This window comes from Erinaceus europaeus, chromosome 15 (genome assembly GCF_950295315.1).
Source record: "Erinaceus europaeus chromosome 15, mEriEur2.1, whole genome shotgun sequence".
Taxonomy (NCBI): domain Eukaryota; kingdom Metazoa; phylum Chordata; class Mammalia; order Eulipotyphla; family Erinaceidae; genus Erinaceus; species Erinaceus europaeus.
Window position 1 is genome coordinate 31,694,169 of NC_080176.1, and position 21,782 is coordinate 31,715,950.

A 21,782-nucleotide genomic window follows, 5' to 3' on the forward strand; every position below is an offset into this window, starting at 1 on the left:
CCTTATGTTGTTTAGGGCTTGTCACCCAAGCTTGGTGGCTCCCTTTATAGCTTCACATTCACATTCCACCCTAAGATAATATGAGCAGCCTGAATGATCATGACTATGGTCTGATGATGGTGATGACCATTTGCTGGACATTCACTGTGGCAGACCAGTGTGTTCATTGTTTTCAGAGTGCTAACCTAATAGCTACTTCTTGTTATTCCCATCTTGTGGATGAGAAGACAAAGCCACAACAAGGTTGAGTCTCTCACTCAACTGCTACTGTTGAACGGCAGAGTCCAAATCCAAATCCAAACAAAGCTGCCCTGCATAGGTGCTATGTAATGACTTCTAGAGATACTGAAAGGACCTTGGAGACTTGATCCCATGGGCAGTATTTTATACATCATTGTGTGTCCTTTTCTCCTCTATAAGATTATATGTAATCATTTAAGAGATTAAAAATTACTTATGATTTAAAGATGAAAACAAAAATGATTCAAACTCCTTTTCACTTAGATAGAAACACTGTCAATATTCAGTACATATTCTTTCCAGTCTTTTTTCCTTCTCTGTGTCTAGCAAGCTCAAAGTAATAATGTATCTATAATTAAATGCATTTTGTGTCTTTGATTATAATAATAACAAAAGCCAAATATTTTCATGATTATCTCCTTTACCATGAGAGAAGGCACTGTTATCCCTATATTATTAATATAAAAATGAAATTGCCAGGATGCTGGCCAGGCTTCCCTGGATTGAAGACCCCACCAATGTGTCCTGGAGCTCAGCTTCCCCAGAGAAACACATTACTAGGGAAAGAGAGAGGCAGACTGGGAGTATGGACCGACCAGTCAACGCCCATGTTCAGCTGGGAAGCAATTACAGAAGCCAGACCTTCTACCTTCTGCAACCCTCAACGACCCTGGGTCCATGATCCCAGAGGGCTAGAGAATGGGAAAGCTATCATGGGAGGGGGTGGGTTATGGAGATTGGGTGTTGGGAATTGTGTGGAGTTGTACCCCTCCTACCTTATGTTTTTGTTCATTAATCCTTTCTTAAATAAAAAATTTAAAAAAAAAATGAAATTGAACCTGAGAGAGGATATGTAACTTATACAAGATCACTTGTATGAAACAGGATGTTTATTTTAACTTCCCTGTGACTGTGTGAGATCACTTTCCATTTTAATTTGAGTCCTCAGGAATCTAATTATATATTCACCATTACTTTTATGGGCAGACACCACAGTGGCAAATCAGTCTATCTGTTTCCCAGTCTGGGGACATTTAGGTTTATGAATCTGGATTTTTCCAAGAAATTAGAAATATTTAGAAATTTACTGACCAGGATAAGAGCTCATCTGGAAGAAAGCAGGACTTGCATGTCTGGGACTCCCAGTTCAATCCCTGGTATTTGATATTTGAAAATGTTGCTCTGACTCTCTCTCTTTTTCTGTCATGTGAAGCTCTCTGTTTCACATGGAATAAATAAAATCTTTAAAAAATACCTGATTTCAGATGTCTAGGGTACAGATACCAGACTCTTGGAATGATGGCAAATGCGAGTTTCTTTAATTTTTTATTGGGAGGTGAATAGTTAACAGTACCATTGTTGGCACATGATTACAATTAACCTTTGCCTGATAACTACAGCATTGGAAATCCAAAGCTACCCTGTGTCTGTGGGCACAAGGTAAGGAGGTGTTGGAAGGGTAGAAAGGGGCTTAATGTCAAGTGTTGAGGTACATGCTTCCTGGCCTGTTCTGTGTGCTGACAGCAGCCATATAAAATATATATTATTGAATTGTTTCCTGTCTTCATGATGAAATTTGTAAACAAATTCTGACAGGCATTTCTGCTCCTTTTCAGGAATGTACATCACAACAAGAATGGTTGAGCTAAGTAGAATGGAAAATGGTGTAGCTCTGGCTGCATATTGCTAAATTATTTTCCAGATAGCAAATTGACATGGCTCTAGCAGTGGAATGAGTACTTCCTCTTCCCAACATTGTGTCTGAGCATTTTCCTAGTGTGATGGGTACAAAAGAAATATCTCTTCAATATTCATTCTTTGATTTCCAGTGATTGTGAAAAAACAAGTTTATTAGCCCTTTTATTTATTTTTTTTCATGTATTGACCTCTGTGCTTCTGCTAGGAGGTAGGCTTGAGAAAAGATGCTTCAGTGATCACTCCCACAAGAGCCCTGGGCCAGGAGTTGCAAGGGAGAGAATTAAAATGCTCCTAGGACTTCAGGTGACCATCAGGCAGGCTTCTTCCCAAACCAGAGCAAGTCAACACAGTCAACCCACAGCCTGCATTTGTTCTCTTAAGAAATATTTTGGATTTTTAACAGGGCCTATGCATGTTCCACTCAAGTCAGTGCTTATAATTCTTTCTGAGCAGCAGCCCAGTGTGCCTGTGCAGTTTGGGTGTTTTGCTCTGATCTACTGCTGTAGATCTTGCCTGAGTCTTTTATGATCCCTGCCATCCAGCCAGGAGTTGTGACTGCTCTGTAACCTTCTTAGATTTAAATCTGTTGCTCGCCTTCTACTCATAATGTTACAGAGCAGCAAAACCCATCCATATTGATGTCTTAATATCATTCTCTCCTCCTTGGATTTATAGGGTAAAATAAACCCTCTGCCATAGAAGTGCTTATTGATTACTGAAGTACATAATAAAGCCTAAGAATAAAGTAAGACCAAGGAATCAGTCCTCTTCCTAGGGGGATGACAATAAACTATGGCTAAGGCAGCCTCTGTGGGCTGCCCTCCACATTGGAACTGGGAAGCTTTCTTTAATTAGTTGTCCAAATGGTAGGCAGGGAATGATAGAAACCAAACAAAAGTAGTGCATGCTGTATGCTTCCATTACCATAAAACTCTCAAAAATATACAAACTAAGCCGTAGTGACAGAAAGCAGACCAGTAGTTGGGAGGAGTGGTGGAGGTGGGATGGGCACAGGGAGGAGGGAGGGGTTGCCCTGAAGAACACAGGAAGCTTGAGGGGTACCACTGGGTTTGTTCTCATGGTTGTAGTGATAATCTCTTGGGTGCATATATATGAAAAATGTATCAGATAGTCCATTTGAAATACGAGCAACTTATTCATGTCAACTAATTCTCAATAAAGCCTCTCAACAAAGTCATTAGGAAATGATAAGCACTACAAAGACATTCCCTGACTTGCCTGGTGCTAGAGGGCCCTCTTTCTTTTTATTTTTTATTTTTTATTTATTTAAAAAAGGAGACATTGACTAAACCATAGGACAAGAGGGGTACAACTCCACACAATTACCACCACCAGATCTCCGTATCCCATCCCATCCCCTGATAGCTTCCCTATTCTTTATCCCTCTGGGAGTATGGACCCAAGGTCATTGTGGGATGCAGAAGGTGGAAGGTCTGGCTTCTGTAATTGATTCCCCGCTGAACATGGGGAATTGACTGGTTGATCCATACTCCCAGCCTGCTTCTGTCTCTCCCTGGTAGGGTGAGGCTCTGGGGAAGCAAGGCCCTCTTTCTTAAGGAAGTTGATTTCCATAAAATGAGTGCTGCAGAGGAATGAATGATACTATCAAAAATAAAGTAAAAGGCATACCAGCCTTCTTCCTCCAGTCCTTTTGCTTTCTTACATCTGAACCTTAAAGGTAATGTTTGGTGTGATTCTTGAGTAAAACATAAAAAGCTGAACTCTTTACATAGTGGGATTGTGCCACTTACCCCCTACTGTGTGTGCCATGGCAGTCCCCACTTACCCAGAAGAGAAGTTTCATGATGGAGAAATAAAAACTACTCTAAAATGTTGGCAGCCAAAAAGAAGACAGGCATTTTCAACATAATGAGATGTTTGTTTTCTTTGCATTTTAACTCTTAATTTTTGACACAGTGGGGAACTCCAGCATGGCTGCCATTTAAAACGTAACAATGCCATGGTGTTCTGATTGCCTTTGTCACAAGGGTGTTGTGACTGAAGCCCAGGAGACATAGGAAATGAGGCCAAAGACAGTGCCTGCTGCGGAGGTGCTGGTCCATTTCACCATGTTTGAACATTTCTTTTCTCTTGCCTGATGAGGAGTCACTCAGGGAGACTGGAGCTGGAATTTGTACAACCTCTTTACAATCCCCTTGATTTAATCAGAAATATACAATTATTCTTTTCCTCCAAATAAAGAAACCCAATTCCCATTTTAAATTCAATTATTATAATTGCAGCATTCAGAAAAAAATAGCACATTCATTTTCTAATAAGAGAGTGTGGATACCAAATTACTGCATATAGTGTGTCAAAACAGGAAATTTGAGACTGGAAGACCAGTGGGTGTTTTTATCTTGGAAATCTGTATTTTCTTTCAGATAATTTATAGTAATCCTACCCTTCCTTGTTTAAGATATAGAAGACTAAACTGTAAGCCATTCTAAAATAAAGACTGTCATTCAGTGTAATTTAAAATCTCACAAGTATGATGAATTCAAAGGGATGGAATTGAAGGTAGGAACCTAATAAAGACAGAAGAATTGGTTTTTAGATCCTACAAAATAGCAGCCCAGTGTATCTGGATACCATGGAGCCACTTTCCAACATTTGTAGATCAGTTTGTCACAACTATTTCTGTTTCTTTATCCACCTTTCATTATCTTGCATTTTAAAAGACAAAATATTTTTAAAATCTGGTTGGGGGCCACACTGTTTGGAGAGCACCATTTTCCTCCCCAGTCCCAGTTACCTGAATTGGCTTGTAGAGAGTGAAGTGTAAAAAGAAGTATTTTTGGATTTTGAGCTTCATGATTTTAAAAGTACCCTAAAATCTTATTTCATCAAGTGTTACTTTCTTAGGATATAATTTTGACTTGAAATTATTTTCATCAACAACTATATATTTCTTGATTTCCTCAGTTCAACCTTTCATGACACTTTTCCTCAGATAATTTACTAATATATTTATGAGTTCACTGTTCCATTTCTATTTGAGTGCCTAATATGTGTCAGGTTTAGGAAGAACAGAGTATAAGCAGAGTCTGAGGTAGGTATATTAGGGGAAGCTGACCACACTGTTGATTGTGCTGGACACTGACCACTGAAATATAGCCAGAGAAGTCAGAGAGAGAGGAACCAGATATTTTGTGTCTTGGAGAGGCAGAGTTGAACTGTTGAGAGCTTACTAAGTGCCAAACATTTGAATCATATTTTTTCAATAAATCCCCATTTTTGTACTTACCAAATTAGCCCTCTAGGAAGTTTACTCTATTCTTAAGGTTACTTTGTGACTTGATTCCATTAAAAATCAGACCTTCAATAGGCACTGTATATAGACATACTGCAAAGGGTGACTCCTAATTCAGATTGTTCAGACTCTTTGGACTAGTTTCAAAATGTCTGGTTTCCTAGTTGTGCCAATAATCACTTAATATTTTTGATATTCATTCTCTCTTTATGTATACTATCTTGCTAATTTGAATTTGAGTGAACATATTGGCAGCATCAAAACCTATAAATCATTACCATATTATGCATAAGCTGTAAGTTTAGTCTCCAAATCATTATCTGTGTATATTTTATTTTGGCGTCTTTTTGTAGGTTACTAATCCCTGACTGAAGAATGAACCCAAATATATTCACTTCTCTCCCCAAAAATCAGAGTCAGTATCTTAGAGGACTAGAAAAGAGCTCACCAGGTAGAACACATTAGTGCCATGTTTGAGGACCCCAGAACTATATAGGAGAACTGTGTATGGCAGTTGCTACAGTGTCTCTCTTTCTCTTTCTCTGATCATCTCTCCTCCTCTCTGACTCTACCTTAAAAAAAGACAGAGAAGAAAAGAAAAGAAAAGGAAGAAAAGGAGTTCTCTGGAAGTGTTAGGTTCTTATAGCCATGAAGCTCCAGTATGCCAAAATAAATAAATAGTCCTGAAGAGACACTAGGAAAATGAATTCCTAACTATCTTGCTTTGTTGGCATTTTGTAAGTGAAATAAAGCTGCTTGTTAGCAGCAAAATTCCCATTGTTCTCTTTTTTTGAAAGGGAATGATAGTTTCTGCTTTTGTTTGGGTTGTAGTCTCTGTCTTTGTATAGCTTAGAACCAGGTCTTCAAAAACCTTCCCAATGGCCAGTAAGATAGCTCACCTAGATGGATGGATGGATGGATGGATGGATGGATGGATGGATGGATGGATGCCTGCTTCTCATGGGCATAAACCAAGTTCACCTGGTCCCCACCACATTGGGAAAAGCTTGGGTGCTGTGGTGCCCCACCCCCTGAAAAGGCCCAGAGAGGTGAAACTCAGGTTAAAACAACAAAAACTGACCCCCTCCAATGTGGAATATGATTTTCACTCAGGCAACAAAATGATACAAAAATTCAACCAAACGTTTGAATAGCTATTAAGCTACTGCATCTGTGTGTGATGTAACATGCTTTTCATGAAAGATTTGGGAATATTTAGCTAATAATATTCTTCCAGAATGTTTTCACCTGATTGAACTCATTTAATTCTCATAAAAGTCCTGTGAATTATCTACAAGTTATAAAAGGAAGCCAGTCTCCAAGGTGTGACAAGTACCTCTCCTAAACACTACATGGTTAAATGGTCAAGTAAGCGCTTGAAAATCGGAGGCAGGGAGAAAGCTCACCTCATAGTGTCAGCCTTACCATGTGCCGAACCCTGCCGTGAAGCTCTGTCACTACACGGGAGCACCATAGATGGCACTGGAGGAATCCCATGGATGGTAGACTGGTGCTGTGTTGGCTTTCCTCCTTTCCCTACCCCCTATCCCACCCCCAAGAAAATAAAGCAAGGAAAAGTGGGCCTGGAAGTTTACTCAGCAGTATAGCTCATGTGCAAGGCCTCAAGTTCATTCCCCAGTGGCACATTAAAATCATAAGGATACAAGAATTTGACTGGTTCCACCTCAGATTCCGAAGTGCGCTTTGTGAATCAGGTAAAGCCATAGATTTTCCACTAAAGAGAGAGGAGCTATGCAGTGGAAATAGAAATGGGAATGACTGGAGGCCAAGTGGTGGCGTGCCTGGTTGAGTGCACACATTTCAGTGCACAAGGACCCAGGTTTGAACCCCCAGTCCCCACCTTAAGACAGTGTAAGCTCCCTAGAACCAACAGTCTGATTGTCTCTGGAATCTTCCAATGTCTAGCACTATTCTACCCAGGGGGAAAGCTTTGCAAGTGGTGAAGCAGGGCTGCAGGTGTTTCTCTTCTTCTCTCCCTGTCTCCCCCTTCCCTCAATTTCTGGCTGTCTCTATCCAATAAATAAATAAATAAATAAATAGATAAATGAAATTTTAAAAAGATATATCTTTTGGGTGGTAGCACAGTGGGTTAAGCCCACGTGGCGCAAAGTGCAAGGACTGGTGTGAGGATCCAGGTTCGAGCTCCCAGCTCCCCACCTGCAGGGGAGTCATTTCACAGACGGTGAAGCAGGTCTGCAGGTCTTTCTCACCTCTCTGTCTTCCCCTCCTCTCTCCAGTTCTCTCTGTCCTATCCAACAGCGACAACATCAGTACAGCAACAATAATAACTACAACAATAATAAAAACGAGGGCAACAAAAAGGAAATAAATGAATAAATATTTTTTTAAAAGATATATCTTTCCACACAGTTGTATGGTGCATGAGAGTGGGGTGTTATAATGTGCTGTCCAGAAACATGAACTTTGGAAAACAGAACTGGGATCCAGTACTGCCTCTCATTGGAAGTCTTGACTTTTCCTCTTGAAACTAGAGACTGGTTAACATCCCCACACAGAACAATGGTAACATGACCCCCAGCTGCTGGCTGGCATTTGTTCTGAGATTCTGTGGAGAATCCCTATCTTGAAAGACAACACAGAAGAGAAGATGTGAAATGCACTTCAGGAACCAAGCTTTTCCATAAAAACATCTCAGCTGTATTTGTGTGTGTGTCCCCACACAGCCCCACACACCCCCATACCACAGCAATCCCCACTTTGTCTGAGGTGGATGATGTCACTTTGGCAAGGAATTAAATCCTGTAGGCTCAGCATGAAAAGCAGGAGTTAAACTTGGAACCTCACAACCTTTGACACTGGAAGGAAGAATGGCTTGCAGCAGCTTCATTACCTGGGGAAAGAGACCTCAGAGGTACAGCACTTTAAGAAAGATGCTTTTACTTTGAGTGTTGGAGAAAATAGAACAATTACCTAGTGATGGCAAAGTGGATGAAAAAAACACTTCTGTTCATACTACCCTGATCATTTAATCTATTCAGATTCATTGTGCCTTCCTGAAGGTGATCCAGCCAGAATGTCTTCTCTAGCTGGCTGTGCCATCCTCAGCCCAGGCTGAGACATACAATGCCTGAAACTCTGAGACTCAGACAAGCAGGCGTGTCCTACTCCAAGAGGCAATCTAAGAACTGGGGGTTTCTCTGCACATGGTGCAAAATGTGTGAGAACAAGAGTGAAGGAACCTCTAAGTCATCAGATAATCAGCCCTTGGGGGGAGGGGCAGGATAGTGCTAGACACTGGAAGATTCCAGAGACAATCAGACTGCTGGTTCTGAGGAGCTTACATTGTCTTAAGGGAGCTAAACTTAGTATTCAGAATTCAGTGAAGAATTATAGTCTGTCCAGAGGCAGGTTTCCACAACCTAGCATATATTCTTCTGTTGAAGAATAAAAGAGTGAATGAGTTACTCCCTCTCTACCCTGTTCTAAGCCTTCTAGTGTTAATTCTGTAATTCTATGTGTGCATATGTACACACACACACACACACACACACACACATTTAGTGTTAGTACATGTTTATTAACTCAATAAATATACTGGACAATGCAGACAATATTAGGAAGCAGACATTTGCCTACAGCCCCATTTGAGAGCTGGTGAAACTGAGGCACAGGGAGACTAAGTGACTTACTGTGGGGTCTCATTGCCATCTCATTGCCTCCCTGGATGCAGCACGCCAAGCCCGCTGGCAACAACTCACAGAAAGTCTGAACTTCACCCACTCAAGTAGGAAGGCCTGGAAGCTTCTTCACAGACTGGGTGCCGGTAGCCAACCCCCTCCCGTCTCCCATCCTCCCGTATCTCCAAACTCAGTGGCCAGTCACCTAACTCAAGTTGGACGTGCTAAGATCGACCCAGTCTGGAAAAGAGAAATTTCCCACGAGTGGTCATCCCACTTCCGGTTATCTTGTCCATCTCCAAAACTCTCTCCCTTTACACTGTCTGAACTGGAAGACGCTTTGAAGAGGGTTAAACCGGGAACAGCTGCTGGCTATGATAACATCACCCCAGAACTCATTCTTAACCTGGGCCCCACGGCAAAGAAGTGGCTCGCTTCATTCCTGTCCCACATCTTGGAATCTGAGTCTATGCCCAAAGTTTGGCGTCGTGCGAAGATTATAGCGGTTTTGAAACCAAAGTAAGACCCAACACTGGCCGCCAGCTATAGACCAATTTCTCTCCTCTCCGTGTGTTACAAACTCCTTGAGAGGCTGCTTCTGTCATGTATTTCTCATCTTACAGAGAAATTCCTATCACCCGCCCAGGCTGGTTTCCGCCCAGGAAGATCTACCTGCGAACAAGCCCTGGCCCTCTCAACATACATTGAAAATAGATTCCAGAAGAATTTAAAGACGGGTGCTGTCTTTGTTGATCTCACAGCAGCCTATGACACTGTCTGGCACCGTGGTCTCCTGGTCAAGATCTCAAGATGCCTGCCTCCATGGGTGGCCAATACTATATTGTTTCTTCTCCAAAACAGAAGATTCCGGGTGCATCTGGGTGACAAGTCTAGCAGATGGAGACTTGTCTCACGTGGCCTCCCCCAGGGCTCTGTTCTGGCTCCTACGCTATTTAATATTTACATCAATGACCTCCCAGAAACTTCTTCAAGGAAGTTCATCTACGCCGATGATATCTGCTGTGCAACTCAGGCATCAAAGTTCGACATCCTCGAGGAAACACTCACAAAAGATGTCTCTGATATCTGATTACTGTAAAAAATGGCGACTAATCCCTAGCACTGCAAAAACGGTATCATCTGTTTTCCATCTACACCATGCCTCGGCCTCGCATGAGCTTAATGTGCAGCTTGGCGATACGAGAATCTGGCATGAAGCCCATCCAGTCTATCTTGGCGTTACTCTCGTTAGCACTCTGTCATTTCACAAACATCTCATAAAAACTGCAGCAAAGGTGGGCGCGAGGAATAACATCATTGCAAGACTGGCCAGCTCCTCATGGGGCGCGAGCGCTTCCACACTACGATCATCCTCTCTGGCATTATGCTATTCCACTGCAGAATACTGTGCCCCAGTATGGTTCCATAGCCCCCATGTCCACTTGGTCGATTCCAAATTATATTCTTCCATGAGGATAATTTCTGGAACCATCCGTTCCACCCCGGTTCCTTGGCTGCCAGTTCTTAGCAACATCGCCCCGCCAGATATTCGTCGGGATGCGGCATCATCTAAGTTCATTTCCCACATCTACGCTCGACCGGACCTGCCAATATACACGGATATCTTTGCCCACCCTGTTCAACGCTTGACGTCTCGTCACCCAATCTGGTCCCCTACGCCTACACTGAACTTCTCTGTTCCAGTCTCTTGGAAACAGAGCTGGCAGTCAGCTGAGGTAAAGAACAAACACCTCATCACAGACCCCTGCGAGCGTCAACCCGGCTTTGACCTAGCACGTTATGATTGGGCCCTCCTCAATCGCTATCGAAGAGGCCATGGCTGGTGCGCCGCTATGTTCCATCGCTGGGGAGCCAGAGACGACCCGAACTGCCCCTGCGGCTACAGACAGACTATGACCCACATAGTCAACGACTGCCACCTCTCCAGATTCAAAGGAAGTCTCGAAACTTTACATCAGGCTCAACCTGACGCTGTTGACTGGCTACGGAAGAAGGGCAAACGCTAGAAGAAGAAGAAACTGTGGGGTCCACAGAATATTTTCAGTACAGTCAAGATTTGAATCCAGGCACACTGGTTCCAGCTGCATAATAAGGAGAATCAGGTATTTTTTCAAGAAATTGTTAGCATTTCAGTTCAGAAAAGACTTTATCTGCTCATCTGGCTTCTTTCAGACTTTAAGTACCACCCCCAACCTCTCTTTGTAGAACTCAGGCCAGCTTAGTCCAGCCCTATGCATCCTGCCTGCCTCCTATGGGCCCCACTAGACCTCTCATTTGTAGTTTCTCTTACTGAGAACATTTCTAAATGAGAACGGTTGCTCTGCTTTAAGGACATACAAATGGCTTGCCCTCACCTGTCAAGCATGATCCTTGTATTTTACCAGTCCCATTATGAACGCAATCTTTCTGTCGAAAATTTGCATACCTCCTTTCTTGAAAAGTAATGACAGCAATTTCTTTCCCTCCGCTCACTTTCTGAGTGTCTCATTTAACGGCACCTGTGAAACCGACAGTCGCAGAGATGAGAAGTGAAAGAGAGCAGTTGATTAAATCATCATCAAGTCGGGCCTCAGAAAGTCAATTCTGCTTGCCGTCTGCAATGATATCCTTTTATCTTAAAGTAATGAGCTATGGCACTTTTGCATCGGGTAATGCGATAAGTTCTATTAGCATGTTCCATTTGCCTCACAAGCAAGGGCAAGTCATTTTAGCTAGCTCATATCACTGCAATCAAAGCAATTGGCTTCCCAGGCAGAGAAGAAAGGGAAAAGGCTCAGGGTGATTTCTATGGATCACAACACAGCGGAAAAAATAGACTCTTGTATTATTTTAACCCATAACATACTTTTCCTTTTTACTCATCAGCAAATTTGGCTTTTATTAGCTCACCCAAGACTCTGAAAAGAGCCACCACCTTTAGTGGAAGCAAACCTGTGGACCTCTGACCCACTCAAAGGAATAAGCACCTCTGGTCTGAGGAGGGAAAATTGCAGCATTACAGGGGGGGTCACAAATAGAAAACCTCCAAAGAACAGACTGAGAAGGTCTCCAGGCAACAACACTGCGGTCTCATAATAAACTTTTGCTTCACAGCATCTTCAAAGTCATTTGTAATAGGTCCCCAGGCAGGTAGGGATTAATGTTATTGATGACTTGGAATCAGTAAATCAGTAAAAGAGATCATTTACAAATCACCAGGCCCTAGACTGTAAGCTTTACCTTTGGACAAGAAACTCATTTTTCTCATTCTGACAACTATCAAGACTTGTGGGCTCTGAGTTTTAAGTAAGATTTTATGTGTGTTTACACTTGGAAAATGTGACTTCCTTTCTTCTAAGGGGAAAAAAATTGCTAAACTCCAAAATTTTGTGAAATACCTACTTCTTTCCCTATTTTCAAAACCTCAGTGACATCTTAATAAACTAAAATTAATACAAATTTACAGTGTACATTTTGTGAATTATACCTGGATTTCAAAGTGAAAAGGAAAATATATAGATACTAATTATCATGCTTTAGAACTTCAGGCTTGAACAACCTGATTATAGTTCATGTATTTGTATTTGTAATGCACAGTCAGAAAGAGTGGGCTCTTTAAATAACTAATTGAATTGAAAAGTGTGCTTATCTGAGAGACTCTGGAGGAATTCCCTCAGACCACCCTGGATGTCTGAGCTCTGAGCAATTTAAAATGAGAATTTTGGGGAGTTGGGTGGTAGCGCAGAGGGTTAAGTGCACGTGGTGCAAAGCGCAAGGACCAGCGTAAGAATCCCAGTTCAAGCCCCAGGCTCCCCACCTGCAGGGGAGTTGCTTCACAGGTGGTGAAGCAGGTCTGTAGTTGTCCATCTTTCTCTCCCCTTCTCTGTCTTCCCCTCCTCTCACCATTTCTCTCTGTCATAGCCAAGAAGATGACATCAATAACAACAATAAAACAAGGGCAACAAAAGGGAAAATAAATTTTAAAAATGAGAATTTGGAAGGAGGGGTGAAAAAAAGATTGTAAGAACTAGGTTACAAGTGTAGAATACCCAACACTTTTGAAAGTTTGCTTTCCTTGTTAACTCCTTAGCAGCTGGAGATTGGTGGGCCCTATAGAGTTCCAAATGTGCTGGCTTTGTGATAAGCTTTTTCCTTGTCTTTTTTTTTTTGCTATTTATTTATTCCCTTTTGTTGCCCTTGTTTTATTGTTGTAGTTATTATTGTTGGATAGGACAAAGAGAAATGGAAAGAGGAGGGGAAGACAGAGAAGGGGAGAGAAAGATAGACACCTGCAGACCTACTTCACTGCCTGTGAAGCGACTCCACTGCAGGTGGGGAGCCGGGGCTTGAACCGAGATCCTTCCAGTGGTTCTTGCGCTTTGCGCCACACGCGCTTAACCCGCTGCGCTACCGCCGGACTCCCTTTCCTTATCTTTTAAGCTATTTTTGTCACTCAAATCATTTGATAGGTTTTTCTTTTTTTTTTTTTTTTCAGGTGTTTTGTTTTGGTCTGGTATAGTTGCTATTGAGACAGAGGGATAGGTGAGCCAGTGGCATCATTTTATACTTAGTCAAAATACCTTAAACTGCTCCCAGTATTAAAATATTCTTTATTTCTGTGGCACTGATAGCTTTTGATTTTGCTCCAAACCCAAATAAGCATTAGAACAACACAGACAGTGTAAATTAAGGGCTCTGTGAATTGACCAAAGACAGGCAGCATCAGAGTTTGCCATATATGGCCCAAAGTGACAGCCCCCATTGACATGCACAAAGAATCAGGCAGATGGGAAGATGAAGTGGACATTTTTTTGGTTGCCATATTACTACCTCATATCTTTAAATAAGAAAGCAGTTGTCATGTCTTCTGCAGGTGGTTTCTTCTGAAATTGCTTTTAGGTGAGGGATGTCTTTACAGTTTCAGATAAACCGCCGGCCCCAAAGGAAAATCAATTTGTTTTGTCACTGGCAAAGTTAAATTGTACTTGATGTTAGATGCTGTGGTTTACAAGTTGGGGTTCTTCCTCATTTTCCTCCCATTTCCTTTAGGCAGAAAGAAGAATAAAATAACATTGCTCACTGATGGTGTTCAGCCCTGACATCTTTGATGGCAATGATAAATGGATTTGAGATACAAAATAACTGTTCCAGCAAGGTCCATTGAGCAGAATAGAGAGCAATGCCCTCCTCAGTGTCATTGTGATATATTCAATGATTGCCACTTTCTGCTTAAGAATGCATTTTGTCACGAGGTTCCTAGAATTCCATCATATTCCTTAATTCGAATGAAGCAGAGAGGGGGCACAGGCCTTGACTTACTTCGGTTTGGAGCTGAGTCTTAAAATGGAGATATTGAGATTCCCAAATAGAAATGAGAAGTGTTTGTTTTGGAGAAAGTACAAGAAAATCATAATCACATATCTTCTGGGCCTTTGAGTGGAAGTTATTTTCTTCTGGACCTCAAATCAAGGCTCTTCTATTTTTATTAATATTTTTATTATTTTTATTTATAAAATAAAAATATCTACAAGACCATAGGACAAAAGGAGTACAATTCCACACAATTCCCACCACCAGAGTTCCATATCCCATCCCCTCCATTGAAAGCTTTCCTGTTCTTTATCTCTCTGGGAGTATGAACCCAGGATCATCATGGGGTACAGAAGGTAGAAGGTCTGGCTTCTTTCTGTAATTTCTTCTCCACTGGACATGGGTGTTGACAGGTCAATCCATACTCCTAAACTGTCTCTGTCTTTCCCTAGTCTGGCAGTGCTCTGGAGAGGTGAGTTTTTAGGACACATTGGTGAGGTTATCTGCCCAGGGAATCCAGGTTGGTGTCATGGTAGCATCTACAACTTGGTGGCTAAAAAATCATTTAAGATATAAAGCAGAACAATTTGTTTAATAATCAGGAACCTAAAGGCAAGAATATAGCAGATGAGATTAGGGAGTCTCCATTCTAGAAAAAGCTAGTAGATCTATTTTAGGTAAATACAACCATGTCAGATAAAAGTAAGGACCACAAAAGCTGGATAAGGGCAAGAGACTGGCATACTTTAATGATGGTTATTTTGATTACTACTAGGCCACCCCATCATGCAAGGCCCTAGTCAGGGAGTCCTGGGATTCCCACATAGACATGATCTCAGATCCCTCTCTCCACTGTTACTGGTCATCTCCATTAAGAACAACATAGTGGACCCTCTTGTGGGCCTCTACAGGACCTTTCCCTCAATGTAGATCAACAATGGTAGGGACTGCTCCATTCTCCAAAGGGAGGTTGAGACAACAAACTCTGCCACTCGAGGAAGACAGGTCCTGCAATGAGTGCCACCTAGAATGTTTCTAGCTATGACCATAGAATATGAGCTCAGATCTACAGGGATTCAGAGATTACATAGGTTCCTGCACTGAATATGGACCCCAGGTCAAATCAGTAAGGCTAATAGTTAATGGTATTCATATATTTTTCCCATATTTGGAAGCTACTCTCTGCCCTGACCTAGCTTTCTAGTCCTATTTCCAACCCTGACACCATCTCCCCAGAAAATACCTTTGGTACACCTGCATTTTAGCTGTTGGGCTCAGACAGAAATTAATAAAGCCATTGGGCCCCTTGGAATATATCTCCTATTTTAACTGTGCTTAGTGTGTTCAAACATACATTCCAGCATAATAAGCAAGTCAAGTTAAGCAATACTTCTTTTGCTTGCTTTCTTTAGATATACCTGTCTTTTCAATCATAATTTACATACATAACATAGAATCAGCCACAGTGTGAAAAATTCTAAAGAGGACTGAGGTGGATCTATCAATATGAGTGGGCATCTCCCAAGGCCTGGAGATAGAAAGATAAGCAAAGCACACCCTTATGTACTTGGAGCGCTCTCTAGCAGGAAATTTTGTTGTAGCAAACATAGAAAACATGGCTTTGTAAGAGAAGAAGACAAAAGCAGTTAGTTCTCTTTGGAAGACTATTAGAAGATTCATAGAGCAACTACAGAGGGATAAAGGTTTTGGAGTAGGAACCTGTAGAAATGAAATTCCAGGTAGAGAAATTGTAGATAGTATGGCTTGAGGGCAGGACTGTGTGTGCCTCAGAGTTGCTCGAGCTAGGGATCTATTCAGAGCATGCTACTTGTAGTGTGAGTGTAGATTAAGTCAGGTCTGTGAACTGCTTGTCGCTGACCTGCTGTAATGTTAGTATGGCGTTTGAGAGTTAAGTATTTGATGACTTTAACAGCAATTCAGTACAGTAATTTTCTCTCAAATCTACTAGTAAATGTATTTGTGTATGTCTTTGTTTTTCTTTTTCATTCTCCAAAGGATCTGGTTTTTATTATATTTTATAGAAATATTGGTCCACAACATATTGGAAAAAAAAACATAATAAAAGCAAATGGTCTTTCTCCACAGAAGGCTTAAGAAAGACTATTAGATGAGTAACTAGAAGTGGGATGGATAGGGTTGGAAGCAATGTAAAAAGTTTTTCATTGCCCTGTAGGCCATGATGAAACTGACATTGGGGAAAGCCTCTCTGGTCAGTAGACTTGGGTCAGAGAAAAGACTGAAGACTTCAGAAAGCAGTTTCATTGTATTGGTAATAGAAAGGCCATGAGGATGAAGAGAGCTTATGGAGTCAGACTGATAATGTGGGGTGAGCAGGAAGATAGGTCTACTCAAGGATGGAGTCAAAGAAGATAACTGCTCAGTTTTAGCTTATGGTGGTGCTGGGGATTAAACCTGGGATCTTGGCACCTCAGGCATGAAAGTCTCTTTGCATAACCATTGTGCTGTTTTCCCAGCCCAAAGATAACGTTTTATACCAATTGAGTGATGGGTGATGCCATTATCAAGAGCAGCATGAAAGAGTGGCAGCTGTAGGGTGGGCAAAAGATTATTTCCTGATTGAAATGGGTTCTTGGGACTCAGATATTTATGAGAGTATAGAACAAATGCATTATAGTAATGGTGTTTTCTTCTGTTTTTCTTTTTGTATGTACTTTTAAAATTTATTTTTATTATATTTATTTATTTATTGGATAGAGACAGCCAGAAATTGAGAAAGGAGAGGGTGATAGAGAGGAAGAGAGAAGAAAGCTAGGAAATCCATTTTAGGCATGTTCCTGGGGGCACACAACTATGGAAGTTTTGCTTGACTTTGGTAGCTAGCCTAAGGTTGGATAAGAATATTGTCTGAGATAATGGTATCAAAGTAGAGAAAAAGGACTAGAAAATTGGATTAGGGCAGGGGGTAGGTCCTGTTCTTGAAAAAAGATTTTTTTCTTTATTAGATAAAGACAGCCAAAAATTGAGAGGAAGGTGGAGATAGGGAGAGAGAAAGAGAGACACCTGCAGCGCTGCTTCACCATTCATGAAGCTTTCCCTCTGCAGGTGGGGACTAGGAGCTCTAACCCAGGTCCTTGTGCATTGTAACATATGTGCTCCATCAGGTGTGCCGCCATCCAGCCCCTTAAAAAAATTCTGTGGCTAAAATTAACTATTTACCTACATTTACCTCCTCCAGGGCACATATATATACTTAGCACCAGAGCCTGTGTAATCTCTAAGTCCCTATTGGTCTGAGCTTATAGCTCATGGTCACAACTGGGAAAATTGCAGGCTGCACTTATTTCAGGACCAGTCTTTTTCGAGTGGCAGGACAGGATGACCTGAGCCCCTCTTCGGAGACTGGGGCTATCCCTACCGTCATTGCTTTATGGTGATGATAAGGTCCTGGGAGGGCCCACAAGATGCTGTTCCTCATGGAAGCAACCAGTTCACCTAGGGTTTGGTTTGTATGTGTATTAGCACATTCTATTCTATCCTTCTCACTGTCATCATTCATATTACTACTGAGATTTTACATATGAGTAAACTGAAAAGTAGAATCTTAACTTTTCCAAAGTCACATAGCAAATGGTGAGCATAGAAATTTTTTCAGTCTCAATATATAAATGTTAGATGGGACCAGTGGGATCTTTAATGACTATCCTGGAAAATATATAGAAACAATAGAACTGTAAATGCAGATCTGGGAAGACAGCAACATTAAAGAATAAAAAGCATGCAGAAAAAGAAGGGCTATGAAAGACTCTGGGAAAGAGCAGAGATCATTTTGTGAGTGGGGAGGTTGCACAGTGGGTAGAGTGTATGTGTAGGCATAGGGTTCAATTCCTGGCACTGCTTGTGGCCATGTGGTACTCTGATCTCTCTTTTCCACTTTCTCTCAGTCCCTCTCTTTCATAAATAAATTTGAAACACAAAACAAAAAGTATGTCCAAAGGAAAAAAGAAATTCCAGAATGGTTAAATATCCAGCACTAGTGAACTTTTTACTTGATTATGTATAGTTAGTAAATTATAACGCAGCCTTCATTTGTCTTTTCTTTTTAGTCTTCTATTTTATTTAATAGAGAAATTGTGAGGGTCATGGGAAGAAAAGGAGAGACAAAAATAAGACACCTGCAGCTATGCTGCACCACTTATGAAGCACTTCACCTGCAGGTGGGGGAGCCTGGGATCAAACCTAGGTCCTTGAGCATAGTAGTATATGTGCTCTGTTGGGTGCATTACTGCCCAGTCCCCATAATGCAGCCATTTTTTTTATGCTGTTACCAGATGGATTTTAATCATCAAACTGATGTATATAACATATTTTATGAAAACAAAAGCAGGTTAAAAATGGAAAGGATTAATTTGTGTTTCTTAAATTGTGTATGTAATGGATGGAGATTATGTATGTGCCCTTGAGAGAAAAGACCCAGGAGAATTATATATTATGTTTTAGCTTTAACAGTGTTGTCCACAGATGGTGATTTTAAGGGTGATTTTTTTGAAATGTAGTCAATAAATGTGTATTAATTTTAAGAGGGGAAAAGATTAGATGGGTGGGTTGGTGTTTTGAAGAGCAGGGTGTATCTGGGGGAGGAAAAAGCTCCTGTGAGTCTCCCATCTGATCTTTGACACCAGGAAGAGGAGGAGGAGAAGTGGAAACAATTCAGTAGTGATATGCTGGAATAGCTAGAAGAACTCGGGTTAGGAACTAGTGACTTTCTAATTCTGGATTTTAGGCATGTGGTTTGGGTTTCAGGCCTCCTTGTTCCCTCTTCTGTGTGTGATGTAGTATCTTTGTCTGAATTCTGAGTGACCAACAATTCTCTCCTGCATGTGGGATAAGGGCTAGTTGTTCCTTTTTATTTCTTGCTTCTAAAATGGAAGAGAGCAGTTTCAGCTCTTTAAGGGCTTTGAAATCCTGTCATGGAGAGCACTCTGTCACCTCAAGATGGTTGTTAGTGTTTGTTAATAAACTGATGCAGGGCCCCTGATGTCATCAAATCAGCTGGGATCCTGTTTCTGCATTTGACATGCCTTTCCTATCTCCCACCCTCATGCAGAACATAACCTGAATCAGGAGGTAGCTGGATGTGAAGTCTTGTAAATTAGAGTGGCTGTCTAAGGGCTAGGGAGCAGAGGCTTCTTCTTTTAATCTTTCAAGACCAGGAAGCATTTGGCCAAAAATCCAGAGTGTATTGAACTTGGGGTGTGAAAGCCATACAGTGTATTAAATGTGAATTTGAAACCATGAATTCTACCCACACTGACTCTATAAAACAGCCTTCCCTTTTCATAAAGCAGGCCTATAAACTGCTGCCAGCGAAGCAGAAAGACTCCTTGGGCTGGTGGCTCGCCTTCCGTCTGGGGTTGTCAACAGACCCCCTTTATGAGTGGAATAGACCTCTTGTATGTGTGGAGCTTCTGGCTTTTTACAAAGTGTGTTAGGAGCCAGGCTCAGCGAATGTTAGGCGCTGTTTGCTGAGTGCATTTATTGCCTTTGCATAATTTATGAGCTGGAGGGGTTGACCATCATTCGTCTCTGCCAGGGGCTGGCACTCGAGGCTCCAGAGAGCGGAGCTGTAAATTGGATGGTGCGCTCCTGCTGAGCTCACGGCAAAGTCCTCAGGTCAGTATGGGAATTTAATACCAGAAATGGAACTGTTTTCTCAGCACACCATGTGGGCCCCAGTGCAGCAGAGACTGTTTTGGCAGACTCTGCGACTGGCCTTGTCGAGGAGCTGTCACTCACCCGGCGTGTTGTATAGGGAGCCTGAGCATTTTTAATCGGCTTGGCATCCGTGCTGCTTCCATAATGGATACCAGTAGGTCTCAGTTCTTCACCATATGCTTAACTCTGGAGACAAGGTGCTTCTGGGTATATCAGTAATTACTTGATGCAGAATTAAGTGGACCTTGAAATTAGAACTGGACTGTTGGAAAGCCAGAAGCTTAACACTTTGATAGAAATAACCATTCCCGGGGACATACTGCTGTTAGGAATGGCAGGGGGGTGGACAGTGGTGCTTCCTTCCCAGCTTCCCTACTGCTCCCACCCTCTGCCCACCAGTCCTTGGGGAACATGGCAAATGCTCTGCCACAGCCTTCAGCTGTCATTGATTACCTCACAATGCAAGCTGTGAACATCTGGGAAAATATGCCTGCCTGGAAAAATCCTCTCATCTCTGCCACAGCCCCTGGAATTATGCTTTGTCACTCTTGAAAATGTGCCCGGGACTTAGGAACCTCAAGGAAGACTTAATTAAAGGCAATGGAGGAGTCACACAATCAAGAAAACTACTGGTCCTCCTTCGCCTGCTGGCCTAAGCCTTCAGAGCCCCTTTCTCAATTCATTTGACTGATTTATAATAGAGAACTCACTCTTTGAGCAAAAGAGTGTAGGTTTTGACAACCTGTGGTTGGAAGCTTGCTTGGAAGTGTATAGTTGGTTAAAGCACTATCACTAAAAATCTGATAACTCTCAGTCCTTAAGGAGCCAGTGGGAAAAGTAGGAAATGGTACAACCCACTAATCTATAGGATGTGGTGTGACTTCCGAAGCTCTTGCTGTACAGGGAGTTTAGTTTAGAAGAAGGATGTAACTCCCAAGTTATATCTTAACAGTAATAAGACATCCATTTGGGTAGTGTTTTTGTTATATTCAATTGAAAACAGGTTGAGTAGTGGGTTAAGCAACAAAGTAACTTATTATTATCTGAACAGAAAAGTCCAGAAGCAAGGAGCTCAGGGGGCTGGTTCTTATGCCAGGCATTTTCTTCCTGTGAGTCCACTGCCTAGTTTTTGTACTGAGGCTCTTTGCCTCATTTGCAAGATGGCTGCCACAATACCTCCTCATGCTTATTCAAAGGAGAGGCAAGTGCTTCCTGCTTTTTTCCTCATTAGGGGAGAGAATACTTTTTTCCAGAACCCACAGAAGATATGTCCTCAGTTTTCAGCCCAGGAGAGACCTTTGGTCATTCTTACCTGAGGGGAGGCTGGGGGCATTCTTACCTGAGAGGATGCCCCCAACCTCTAAATTGGGGGAGAGGGTTCAAAGTAGGGAGAAGGGGATATGAGAGACAGTGGGTATCTAGCCAGTGGTGGCTGTAAATTGATGTTCTGTTTCTGTTTATCACTACATCAGCTCTTGTGTCCAGGTGGCCACACTAAAAAACCTTGGCATCATCTTCACTCGTATCTCTTACTTGCTTCCCACATCCATGTGTTATCAAGTCCTACTGGTTCTACCTTCAGAACTGCTTTGCCATCTGCTTCTCCATTTCTCAAACCATGCACCATGCACTGTGCTGGTGTAGACAGTGTAGAGGTTGCCAGCCTGGCCTCTTCTGGGGCCTCTCTTTCCCTGCAGCACACTGTCATCCCCAGGATGGGTTCTCTTAGTGTCACATAGCTCTGACCTACACACCTCTACCCAGTGCTTCCATTCTAGTTACCTCTACTGCTAAATGAAAGCTACTTTAGGGCCATGTTTTGATTGAGTATCTGTCTCTCTTAAGCAGTGCTCACCCAGGACTGTTGAGTGGAATATTTTTCTGCTGGGCATTTGTCGGGTCTCTGG

At 42.0% G+C, this 21,782-nt stretch overlaps 1 protein-coding gene and 1 long non-coding RNA gene across 11 annotated transcripts in view; one reads left to right on the top strand and one right to left on the bottom strand.

The window, feature by feature from the left end:
• AUTS2 (activator of transcription and developmental regulator AUTS2) overlaps window positions 1-21,782 on the top strand; it is a 1,407,660-nt gene that overhangs the window by 1,011,064 nt on the left and 374,814 nt on the right. The window lies entirely within an intron of this gene.
• LOC132532992 (uncharacterized) lies at window positions 6,121-20,238 on the bottom strand. Of its 2 annotated transcripts, none has more exons than XR_009544888.1 (4): window positions 19,957-20,238; window positions 11,318-11,390; window positions 10,912-10,973; window positions 6,121-6,243 (listed from the first exon to the last, which is right to left on the bottom strand). It is a non-coding gene; the product is annotated as an uncharacterized LOC132532992 (long non-coding RNA). The 2 variants fall into 2 exon arrangements; XR_009544887.1 differs by having other exon boundaries at window positions 11,247-11,390.